The sequence below is a fragment of the Vicia villosa genome, linkage group LG7 (genome assembly GCF_029867415.1).
Source record: "Vicia villosa cultivar HV-30 ecotype Madison, WI linkage group LG7, Vvil1.0, whole genome shotgun sequence".
In the NCBI taxonomy this organism is placed as follows: Eukaryota; Viridiplantae; Streptophyta; class Magnoliopsida; order Fabales; family Fabaceae; genus Vicia; species Vicia villosa.
This window is the reverse complement of record NC_081186.1, coordinates 126,233,484-126,247,319: the sequence shown is the minus strand read 5'-3', so window position 1 is coordinate 126,247,319 and position 13,836 is coordinate 126,233,484.

Genomic DNA, 13,836 nt, shown 5'->3' with positions numbered 1-13,836 from the left:
TAGAATAAGCAAGATTAGCCACGAGTTTATGGCGATAAGATGTTATCCTTGTGTTATACTTGGACCAGGATGTTACCTTGACTATTAAGCTGTATAATGTTATCCTAAACTGAACTTTGAACCCTCGTTCGTATTTTAGGAGTTTAGATGCGCTATGGAAAGTTCTGGTTTTTCCTTTGTTAAGAACTTTCGCTTAACGAACCTTGGCTCGCTGTAGCGAACGAGTAGCGAATAAGTCTGGGAGTTGAGTTGATTTACTCGCTAGAGCTCTCTACTGCTCGCTGTAGCGAATCGGGGCTTCGCTGACAGTTCGCGTAGCGAACTGGCCTGATGCAGAATTTATACTTTTCCTTATTGAGTGCAGTTTCGTTCCGAATCGGGAACCGAAAACCTCTTATGACTTGTACGACATCCTGATACATGTTTTAAGTGTATAAGACCATGATATGATCACTATCCAAATTGTATGCGTGTGTGCTTGAGAAATGCAATTGTGTGGATTATATTGTGGCATGATTATTGTTGTTCTCGTTCGTTCCGGTTGAACGTTCGTAGACTCTTGCTTGTGTGGCCTGATTGTATTTGCATATGCTTGAATCGGAGTAGGCCTAGGCTATTAGGGGGTAAACTGCAAGAACACTTGATACCGTTGCAATGTGCATGTGGAGGTCTTTCAGGGCGTTTCTCCACTAGTCGTTAACACATTGGCGTTCTCGGTATGTTCTACACACCTGAGCTACCATTTCGGTGTGCATGTGGAGGTCTTATAGGGTGTTTCTCCACTAGCCGTTAACACATCTGCGTGCTTGGTATGGTGGAGAGGTAGTGCATGTAGGCAACATTACCTTCGATTCACCTCTAGTGATGCCACGTAGGAAAGGTCACTAGGCTTTCGCCCGGTGGGCTCGTATTGTCAAGATGGCGTATTTGCACTAGCCGTTAACACATCGGCGTATAGACAATGATGGGGTCGGACGCCACTTAGGCAATGTCGCGGCTTGTAGCAACCTGCCTAAAAAAAAACTTAGAGAGTCGCCACCTATTCTACCAAGGCGAATAGAAAACCTTACGCAGACGCGAGATTCGGGGTAAGTTATTATAATCAGGCTGAGGGAAGGTGTTAGGCACCCCCAGCCCTTTCCTAAAGGCTAATAATTCAAAGATCAGGGTTTCATGGCAGGGTTCATAAAGAAATATGGCAAACAGAATTATAATGACATGATTAGAATTTAAAGAGGGGGACTCGCCTTATTGCCAAGTGCCTACGTACCTCCTTAGGGAGGATCAGAGTCTACGTAGTTCGGGGGCGGGGTTGTACGCCTTAGAATTGATTACGGAGGTGTTTGAAGGCTTTTTGAATGGCCTATCGTAGTTTTGAATAAGGAAAATCCGTGGTTTGATTTGAAGTGTTTTGAATGTTTTTAGATTTGGGCGTACAACCCGGGTTTGATTTAGCACTATTAACCGCAACGATCAATAGATTCGATCGCCATAGTTAAAAGATTGAAATTGCATCACTACCAATTCAAATCGATTGATTCGATTATCACCAATAATGAATTAATGTGTTTTATTATTTTTGTGAATTTTATTTTGTATTGTTACCCCTCATAACCGATTAATACGATTACAAATAATAACAAATTAAATTTAGAACAAGGGAAGATTAATCATCACAATCAATAAGATAATTGCAACCATTTAATCGAATATAATTTGATTATATTTTAATTAAATAATCATTTTAATTAAAATTATTATTGACCATCACGATTAATTGATTTAATCGGAACGAACAATAAATTGTCATTTTAAATATTAGTATCATATATTAATTTATTTATAAAATAAATTATTATTATATGAATGAATATTTTAAAAGAATTTAACTAAAACATATAAATTAATTAAAATCATTTTAGGTAATAGGGTTTTGATTCCATGTGGTAGCTTTGAGGGCACATGTTATAGAGATCAAGGCTGAGTACGTCAGATCTAAAGGGTTTAAAGATCCAGTGGTCAGATCTGAAGGATCATGGTGGACCTTAGGGTTACAGGCACATGGGATCGCTAGCAGACTTTGTTATAAAAAATAATGTGGGAGCGAGGGATCGAACCCTCGTCCCTTTGCTCACTCAACTTCGCCTCTTGCCAACCCAACCAGCAATGCGCCTTGTTTATATTATACCTCTAATTCATTAAATAAAAACAAAGAGGCTAAATGGAATTTTAAGCGCGCGAATTTTAAACCAACGAACCAGACGATGCCAGCTCATCGTCTTCCAAACCAGACCTGCAAAAAAACTGTGAAAGTTTGCTACGAATTTGCTGTGGAAACGCTCGTAGCATGGGAACCTGGAAAATAGCGAATTCAACATGTTCGCATATAAATTCTTCGCGACACCCCTATCCTATTCGTCTGAGTCATGCGAACTCAACCATGCCATTATTATGGCCTAATTTTACTTCTAGCAGAAACCCCCAATTAAAACCCTAAGAGCTTCACTCGGCCTCTAATGGCCGAATCCGTTTTAGGCCCTTAAACTTTCATCCAGGCATACAGAAACGATCACAACATGCATATCAATCATATTATACAAGCAAATTATCATGAGCATGCGTGAATTGTTGCAATCGAACACGATTTCAGAAACACGTACCTTGGCTTATATGGAGAAGTTTTGGGGTTTTTGATGCTATGCTCGTATCCAGACACGTTCCAAATCACTTGAGGAACGTTTTGCACTCCTTAATTCTTCTTGCAAATGCTTGATTCTCCAAAACCGAATCTCAAATTTTGATGAAATTTTGAGTTCTTGCACTATGCCTCTGATCAGAATTGGCAACCCTTATTCATGTGCTTTAGGTTATGTATTTATAGGGCACGAATTAGGTCACTTAAAGCAATCAAAAATCTTTAGGAATCCATTCTTGCCAAAGTTTGAAAATTTGATTTTGTCCATGAATGGAAAGTCACTATTCTTGGCCTATTTTGTATCAATATTCTCCCTTTGATTTATGTACGAAAATTAGGTTATATTTTGGCATTAATGTTGATTGGAAATCAACAAAATATAATCCATAACAAAATATTTGATTTTTCCATTTATTTAAATCATTAAAAATCCATTTTAAATGAAACAAATTTGTATAAAATCAAATAAAATGTTTATTATTCGTGGCATATGTTTTGGATAACTTATGGACCAAGTTCAACTTATACAAGCATGGGCCTATTTGTAAAAAATCCAATTTGAACCTCCCTTTTTCACATTTGGTCCTCCAAAATCACCTAACTTTGATCAAGCGTATCTCACTCAATTTTTAAGATATGAAGGAGATCTAATACTTTTTGGAAACCTCAGGAGGTCCTCTACAAGCCACTTTGGAACATATTTCTCATTTGAAGCTTTTATTTTGATCATATCCTCTTTGGGAAAAAACTGCTTTTGGAGGATGCCTGAAAATGACTTGTAATCTTTTGCATTGTATCTCTCAAATGAATCATTTCTAGCCCTGGCTTGTGAGAGACAAAGTTGTAGAGGATCCAATTTCCTTCAAAATAGGCTTTGAGTGGGGAATTTTTGATGTTCCATGTGAAAGTTATGCCCAGTCAAAGTTGGGTTGACTTTCTCCTAAGAAACCCTAATTTGAACCTTTTTGCATTTGTTCATCTCTGAGTTTCTATTAATGGAATCATGATCAATCTTTGATCAAAGGATGGTTATGCACTTGATGTCTGACCAATGATCATAGTTTGAATCATGCTTTGATTGCAGTTGACCTTCAGGTTTGAATCAGTTGACTGTGGATCTTGGGGATTGTTTGAGCAAAGCTTTGGCATTGAATCTTGAACCTTGAATCATTGTGGATGGAACATGGAGGGCAAATTTTGGGGTATGACAGCTGCCCCTGTTCAATCTTCTTGAACCTGAAGAGGTAGAAGACGATTGGACACTAGAATGCCCTGAAATTTGCTTGCGTAGGGAAGGAGTTCCGCAGGAGATGGGCTTATAGATGCCACCCATTTGTTTGACAAGATGCTTGTCCAGAGCATATGCTCTTCATACCAGGATCATATTAATTGTATCTGAAGATACGGAGTAATGTCTTACATAAGACTACTTGAAGAGGTTCCTGAATAGGATGTATCGCAAGTTGATGCGAAGAAGCTTAAGCTTTGAACAATGCTTAGGAAGAATTGTCTTAGAGAAGACTGACTGAGAAGTTCCTTGAAAGAGCGAGATATGTCTTAGAAAAGATTAGATAAATATTTGAAGAATATTACCTAAAGAAGTTGAGATATGTCTTAAACAAGACTACCTAGAAAGGCTCCTATAAAGAATATGATATGTCTTAAATAAGACTACTTAGAAAGGCCCCTAAAAAGATATGAAACGTCTTAAACAGGACTCACCTGGAAAGGCTCTTAGATAGGATACGGAATATATTAAACAAGACTTACCTAGAGAGGTTCCTATAAAGGGAGCGATACGTTTTAAACAAAACAATCTAGAAAGATTCCTATAAAGGGCATGATACGTTTTAAACAAAACTACCTATAAAGGTTCCTACAAAGGATATGGCATGTTTTAAACAAAGCTTCCTATAAAGGTCGTGAGACGTTTTAAACAAAACTACCTAGAAAGGTTCCTGTAAAGGCTATGAAATATTTTAAACAAAACTACCTAGAAAGGTTCCTATAGAGGACATGAAACGTTTTAAACAAAACTACCTAGAAAGGTTCCTATAGAGGACATGAAACGTTTTAAACAAAACTGCTTAGAAAGGTTCCTATAAAGGCTATGAAATATTTTAAACAAAACTACCTAGAAAGGTTAGGATATGTCTTAAACAAGACTGCTTGGAAAGATTAGGATAATTGTCTTGGAAAAGACTACCTGGAGAGGTAAGAAATTCTTTGATTGCTTCTGGATTGTCTTTGAAGAAAGACTTGGAATGAGGTATTAGAATTGTATCTGTTAAGATTGAATCGTTGATACGATCGTATTTGCGCTGTGATTGGATGATAACATCCTTTTGAATATGAAGTGACCTGAAAAGGCAGCGTTAGTTTTATGCAATGTCATGATGCATGTGTCATGTAATGAGATTCTCAAAATAAATGAGAATTATGCATGTATGTCGATCCCACACTGCGGGACGTAAATAGTACAGGCGTGGGAAGATCAATCACGCAAAAATGCTCCTTGTATGATACTAGTGTGATTTCCCCAATATCAGAAACTTTGAGAGATGCCCCTTTATCTGAAGGAGGGACCTTTAGAGAGAACTCGAGTTTCACCATGTATTGCCTGATATGCATTGCTCCAATGTGTGAATTCTTGAAAGATATGCCCCTAGTCAATAGGATTCTTGATTGTACGCCCCTGTTTTAGGAAAACCCTCTGAACGTGGTTTCCCCACTCAAGGGTCTTTATCAGGAATGATCGTCTTTGATTAGACCGATTTTGAGGTCTCCTTGATGCTAAGTGTTGATTTGAATGTGAAGCAGATGCTTTTCAGAATGAGTTGTGTATTTAGGTCGCATCCAGACGGACAGTGGCTTGCTGAGTACTCAGAGTGAGATGATGTCTTCTATAAGACTACCTGAAGAGGTCCTTGGAAAGAATGGAAATTGTCTTAAACAAGACTGTGCTTTAAACAAAGCTCGAAGGGATATGTTTGTGCAGAGGGTCAAAATATTCCTATAAAGGATAAAGACTGTTTTATGGAATGTGGGGTTTTAAACAAAACTTAGGAAACACATCTTGAAGAAGATCACCCTAGAAAGGATGGTGAATTGTCTTAGAGAAGACTCTATACTTTAAACAAAGTTTGACAAGGTTCTTGAAAGCATAAGAGAAGTTTGAATATGTCTTAAAAGACTAACTGAAAAAAAGTTAAGAGATGTCTTACAAAAGACTACCTAGAAAAGGTTCTTGGAAAGGAATATGTCTTAGAGAAGACTGTTCGAAAGGGTTTGGAAAATAGAGAGGATAAGAAAATGGGTCTTAACAGACTATCTGAAAAAGGCTCCTAGAAAGGGTGAAAAGTATTTGAACATGTCTTAGAGAAGACTATATGGACAGATTGAGAAATGTCCTATAAAGGTTCCTGGAAAGGATGTGAGAGTGGCATTGACACCATCTGATACTGAGTAACCTTTGCAACGTGCCCCCAGGTGATGGACTTGCCCCATGGGCTATTCAGCGTCCTTGAGAGATTCCAATGGATCTTGATTAGATTGTCCCATGTAAATGGGATAATGACGAGTTATGCCATGTGTACACATTAGCCATCCCAGTCATGAGTAAGGGATGTTTCTTCTTTTGACGAGTTTTTAAAGCTACTTCGTCAGTCAGAAGGATTTTTAGCCATTAGCCATGCCCCATGCAACTTCTCCCTGATGTTTAAACATCTGAATCCACATAGACAAATGTACTTTGTAATGAAATTCATAAGATGCGACTGCATATGTTTGTCTTGAAAGTTTAAAAACATTTTTTGAGTAAAACGAAGTTTTTTTTTTTTGTAAGAAAATGATATCAACTCAAGAGTTATAGTAGACCTTAAGGAATCGGGATACCTTTGGTAACGATATGCTTTCGAACTAACCATGCTTCAGTTAGGACTTTTAAGGGTTGTAACGTGGCCTGGTTCACGGTTTAAAGAAACAAAAGATAGAGGCTCAAAGTTTATTTGTACCCATCCCAATCTTCGTGATGTTCTCCAGTCCTATGCTCAGTTAGCTATGTGTTTAAGCTCCAAAAAGACTTTATTGATATTTTTGATGGTTCAAAAACCAAAGGTTTATCTGCAAAGGCAGTCATTCTCCTTTTTTGTAATATTTTCCTTTTGTGAGGGTATGTAATGACCTCTTTTCGACTTTGTTATCCCTAACTTTTGCCTGAACTGTTCGTTTTAAAACTACAGTCAGCGGGATGCCCCAATTTTGCCTAAGTCTCCTTAATAGGTTTTGACTTAGCAGGCCTTTGCATTGCTTTCTTTTTCTTTGCCGATATTGACCGCCAGGCTTAATCATGACAGAGAACCATCGGTGGTTATGTTCAAAGGAACAGTTTGGAATAATTAAGTTAACTGAGCAGCTACCCTATCCCAGGTTATATATTAAGGGTTTTATTTTGTATGAAGGAAAACTCCTACTTCTTTGGGCTCAAAGGGATTGACAAGGGATTAACATCCTTATATCTCCATTATTTGGGAATCGAAACAATGCCTGTACATCGTCAACACGGTCTGTTCGAAAGCATAACGTATGAAATTGTGGTATCGTTTTCGTCATTCTCCCTCAAACGGTGTACGACTTTAACGAGAGTTGAATATCACAAAAAATAAAACCAAGTAAAAACACAGTTTTAACTATAGTGAGAACACCAGGGATGAATCAAGACAAACGTGAGCAATGCATTAATGATTATTGTAAAGTACACAGCATATGTCATAAGACTAATGTTTAAACAAACGGAAAGAAATTGCGAATGAAAACAAAACTAATGATCTAAGAAATCCTCTTTCTAGCCACCTATGGCTTTAGACTTGCTAGGATCTTCAAACTCAATGAGCCCTACTTCAATCAAATCTTGGATCTTGTGCTTTAACGGCCCACAGTCCTCTGTATCATGGCCAGGACTGTCTGAATGATAAGCGCACCTAGCATGATGTTTGTACTCGGGAGCGGGGTTAACTGGAGCTGAGTATGGAGGTAGCAGAGTTACCAAGTTCTGACTGAGCAGACGTTGCAAAGCTTGAGACAGCGGCATGTACAACGGGGTGAATGATCGTTTTGGCTTGGACCTCCAGGTGCGTTGGCCACCCTGGTGCTTTTGCTGATCCCTTTGCTGTGATACTGGGGTCTGATTACCCATGATTGCCCCCACAGTGTTGGATTCCTTCTTTTCGTCATATGACTTCTTTGGATGATAGGAACCTGAGGGTGCCCCTTGTATCTTCCCATTCTTGATTCCATTTTCAATTCTCTCACCAATGACTACCAAGTCCGAGAACCCTGAAGATATGCTTCCGACCATCTTGTCGTAGTATGGTCCTTGCAAGGTGCTCATAAATATGTCCACCAGTTCCTTTTCCATTAGGGGAGGTTGGACTCGAGAAGCCATTTCCCTCCACCTTTGGGCGTATTCCTTGAATGGTTCATCCTTCTTCTGTGACATGTTTTGTAATTGCATCCGATTGGGTGCCATGTCCAAGTCGTACTTGTACTGCTTCAAGAATGTGTTAGCCAAATCATTCCAGCTTCTGATATAGGATTTCTCCAGTTGCATATACCAGTCAATAGACGCTCCGCTTAAACTTTCTTGGAAGAAGTGTATCATCAGTTTTTGATCATGAGCATAGGCAACCATTTTTCGCACATACATGCGCAAGTGATTCCTCGGACACGTGAGCCCTTTGTATTTCTCGAAGTCGGGAATCTTGAATTTGTGTGGGATAGTCAAGTCTGAGACCAAGCTCATTTCGAAGGTATTCACGTCGAAGACATCGTATCCTTCTACCACTTTTAGTCTCTCTTCTAGCGCCTTGATTTATTCACTACCCTTGGAGTCTTCCCTAGAGTTAGGAACAGACTGTTGCGTCCGAGGTGCTTGGTCTGAGTTGTCCACCTCTTGCACTCCGTATTGTTGATCATCGTCCTTATGGACATTACTAGCAGGAATGCGAACTGTGCGGGTTGTCCCTTTTGTTTGTGGAGTGAGGACAAATCCTTCTTGGGAGGCCTCTCCTTTCTCTTGGAACTGGATAGCTCTCCTGACAGATCGGGCCTGAGATTTGTCCTTAGTTGGGCCAAAGCCTGAAACAAACCCTAGCAGCGGGTTTTCGTCATTAGGGATCTCATCCTGAACCAGGGTATCCCCAGACTGAACCTCTTTTGCTTTGTCTTGTTTATCTAGGAGGGCCCTCATGAATTCTAGCATCTGAGCCATCCCTCCTTTAACCTCTTCCATGCTGACCTTCAGTTGATCCACTTCCTCACGAAGGGCAGTTTGATTCTGTTCTAGCTGCTCCATTGATTTCTTGTGTTGAAATCTTGTTTGATAAGATGGTCGGAATGTTAGGTTATCCTTCCCAATGGTCCCTTGCTCTGGAGATAGAAGAGAAATCTTCTCTTAATGTCATGAAGATGATGTGTATGCCATGCATGATATGTATGATATCCCTTTTTCTTTCTTTTTTTTTTTTGAATAAAATATGATGCAAGAATGCCCATGATGTATGGTGCATGAAAATACAAAGATGTAGCAACAAACAAAAACCAAAAACAAATCATATAAGGCAAAGATGCAAATCATATCATAATATTTCAAGAAATCCAGGTTCATAGGTTCGACGTAGCGGCTCTTGGGAGCCAACCTTTTTTATGGGGGTTCTAGAAGGTCTCATGGGGTCGTTCGTAGCCTCCGAGACTTTTCGTCTCTTCGGATTTTGGAACAACTCATTTTATCCATGAGGTTCGAATTTTTGGGGTAGGTTCCCGAAGAGATCAGCTAAGTATCCAGTCCAGCCCTCCACAAAGTCAAGCTTCGTTTCGGACCTTTCCAAATACCTAACCCACTCCGAGTGGAGTTATCAGTGAGACTCGTAAGGCGATTCATGTCCCCTTTTGGTCTCAAAGTTAACCCCCACACTTAAGGTTTAACCGACATAAAAATAGAGCAAATATATAATAATAAAGGCAAATATTTTCAGGCAGATGAAAACATAAAACTAATAAACAAATAAATAATTTAATGTTATTAAAAGATAAACCTCCCCCAAACCCTAAATGTGGCAATTTGCCAACCCTAAAGTGCGCCACAAACCCTAAACCACAAAACACAAACCACAAACCTAAACCCACTCAAGCCTTAGGAGCATAATAATTAACCTAATAGTGTTGTCCCCAGCAGAGTCGCCAGCTGTAGCAACCTGCCTAAAAAAAAACTTAGAGAGTCGCCACCTATTCTACCAAGGCGAATAGGAAACCTTACGCAGACGCGAGATTCAGGATAAGTTATTATAATCAGGCTGAGGGAAGGTGTTAGGCACCCCCAGCCCTTTCCTAAAGGCTAATAATTCAAAGATCAGGGTTTCATGGCAGGGTTCATAAAGAAATATGGCAAACAGAATTATAATGACATGATTAGAATTTAAAGAGGGGGACTCGCCTTGTTGCCAAGTGCCTACGTACCTCCTTAGGGAGGATCAGAGTCTACGTAGTTCGGGGACGGGGTTGTACGCCTTAGAATTGATTACGGAGGTGTTTGAAGGCTTTTTGAATGGCCTATCGTAGTTTTGAATAAGGATGAAAATCCGTGGTTTGATTTGAAGTGTTTTGAATGTTTTTAGATTTGGGCGTACAACCCGGGTTTGATTTAGCACTATTAACCGCAACGATCAATAGATTCGATCGCCATAGTTAAAAGATTGAAATTGCATCACTACCAATTCAAATCGATTGATTCGATTATCACCAATAATGAATTAATGTGTTTTATTATTTTTGTGAATTTTATTTTGTATTGTTACCCCTCATAACCGATTAATACGATTACAAATAATAACAAATTAAATTTAGAACAAGGGAAGATTAATCATCACAATCAATAAGATAATTGCAACCATTTAATCGAATATAATTTGATTATATTTTAATTAAATAATCATTTTAATTAAAATTATTATTGACCATCACGATTAATTGATTTAATCGGAACGAACAATAAATTGTCATTTTAAATATTAGTATCATATATTAATTTATTTATAAAATAAATTATTATTATATGAATGAATATTTTAAAAGAATTTAACTAAAACATATAAATTAATTAAAATCATTTTAGGTAATAGGGTTTTGATTCCATGTGGTAGCTTTGAGGGCACATGTTATAGAGATCAAGGCTGAGTACGTCAGATCTAAAGGGTTTAAAGATCCAGTGGTCAGATCTGAAGGATCATGGTGGACCTTAGGGTTACAGGCACATGGGATTGCTAGCAGACTTTGTTATAAAAAATAATGTGGGAGCGAGGGATCGAACCCTCGTCCCTTTGCTCACTCAACTTCGCCTCTTGCCAACCCAACCAGCAACGGGCCTTGTTTATATTATACCTCTAATTCATTAAATAAAAACAAAGAGGCTAAATGGAATTTTAAGCGCGCGAATTTCAAACCAACGAACCAGACGATGCCAGCTCATCGTCTTCCAAACCAGACCTGCAAAAAAACTGTGAAAGTTTGCTACGAATTTGCTGTGGAAACGCTCGTAGCATGGGAACCTGGAAAATAGCGAATTCAACATGTTCGCATATAAATTCTTCGCGACACCCCTATCCTATTCGCCTGAGTCATGCGAACTCAACCATGCCATTATTATGGCCTAATTTTACTTCTAGCAGAAACCCCCAATTAAAACCCTAAGAGCTTCACTCGGCCTCTAATGGCCGAATCCGTTTTAGGCCCTTAAACTTTCATCCAGGCATACAGAAATGATCACAACATGCATATCAATCATATTATACAAGCAAATTATCATGAGCATGCGTGAATTGTTGCAATCGAACACGATTTCAGAAACACGTACCTTGGCTTATATGGAGAAGTTCTGGGGTTTTTGATGCTATGCTAGTATCCAGACACGTTCCAAATCACTCGAGGAACGTTTTGCACTCCTTAATTCTTCTTGCAAATGCTTGATTCTCCAAAACCGAATCTCAAATTTTGATGAAATTTTGAGTTCTTGCACTATGCCTCTGATCAGAATTGGCAACCCTTATTCATGTGCTTTAGGTTATGTATTTATAGGGCACGAATTAGGTCACTTAAAGCAATCAAAAATCTTTAGGAATCCAATCTTGCCAAAGTTTGAAAATTTGATTTTGTCCATGAATGGAAAGTCACTATTCTTGGCCTATTTTGTATCAATATTCTCCCTTTGATTTATGCACGAAAATTAGGTTATATTTTGGCATTAATGTTGATTGGAAATCAACAAAATATAATCCATAACAAAATATTTGATTTTTCCATTTATTTAAATCATTAAAAATCCATTTTAAATGAAACAAATTTGTATAAAATCAAATAAAATGTTTATTATTCGTGGCATGTGTTTTGGATAACTTATGGACCAAGTTCAACTTATACAAGCATGGGCCTATTTGTAAAAAATCCAATTTGAACCTCCCTTTTTCACATTTGGTCCTCCAAAATCACCTAACTTTGATCAAGCGTATCTCACTCAATTTTTAAGATATGAAGGAGATCTAATACTTTTTGGAAACCTCAGGAGGTCCTCTACAAGCCACTTTGGAACATATTTCTCATTTGAAGCTTTTATTTTGATCATATCCTCTTTGGGAAAAAACTGCTTTTGGAGAATGCCTGAAAATGACTTGTAATATTTTGCATTGTATCTCTCAAATGAATCATTTCTAGCCCTGGCTTGTGAGAGACAAAGTTGTAGAGGATCCAATTTCCTTCAAAATAGGCTTTGAGTGGGGAATTTTTGATGTTCCATGTGAAAGTTATGCCCAGTCAAAGTTGGGTTGACTTTCTCCTAAGAAACCCTAATTTGAACCTTTTTGCATTTGTTCATCTCTGAGTTTCTATTAATGGAATCATGATCAATCTTTGATCAAAGGATGGTTATGCACTTGATGTCTGACCAATGATCATAGTTTGAATCATGCTTTGATTGCAGTTGACCTTCCGGTTTGAATCAGTTGACTGTGGATCTTGGGGATTGTTTGAGCAAAGCTTTGGCATTGAATCTTGAACCTTGAATCATTGTGGATGGAACATGGAGGGCAAATTTTGGGGTATGACACGGCTGTAACTCATCTCGGATGGAATCCATTTAGGAAGTGAATCTGATTGGTCTTGCGGTGTGCATGTGCAAGTCTCTTGATGCGATGTACGGGTGTAACTCACCGAGGGTGTGGATTGCGTAGCCTAATGAGCGGGCTGTAACTTACTCCTGGATTCCTCGTACATGGGTACGGGTCTGCATATTTGCTTGTTTGCTGTTTGGTTCCATGCTTACATGTGTTACGTGACGAGTGAGACTTATCTGGGATGAGTAGTGCCACTAGTAAGACTTGCCTGGGGTAAGCAATGTGGTTCGTCATAAGTCGTAAGTCGTGGAACTGTACTTGTGTGTTGTTGGCTGTGAGCCTGTTTGTTGTTGTTGCCTCATTGGATAGTTATGGGACTTCCATTGGTGGTGTATCCTTGTTTGTATTTGTACCTAGCCGTGAGGAAAACCCCGGATCCATGGTGGATCTGTTTGATTGTATGCACCTTGTAGAACTGAGCGAACCCGTAAGATAGGGGAACTCACTGAGATTTAGTAATCTCACCCCATTCCTCTTAATATTTTTTCAGGAATAGGTTAGAGGTAGATGGATTGCTGGATGGATTGCTTGAAGCCTGTGGATAAGCAATTGACAGGAAGACCTTGTTAGACATTACCTTTCCGCTGTGTATTATTGAAGACAAGCTGATCATATACGTTTTCAGTTGGACATTTGAATTGTATACGATTTTAATTCCTTGTCTTTACCGCTTATGTATGTTTCTTGTACCATTTATAACATCACTACATATTATTCTAGACATATATGTATGGGGTGTTACAGTTGGTATCAGAGCAGGTCGATTCTTGTCCCTGCCATGAGATATCACTAGCAATTCTCTTCTCCCTCACATGTCTGTGTTGCTCGCCCGATTCTTACTATCGTAGTATCCATTCATTGAGCCTGGCCAGCTCACTGACTATATATGCGATAGATGAGATCATGGTGGAGCCACCACGAGGA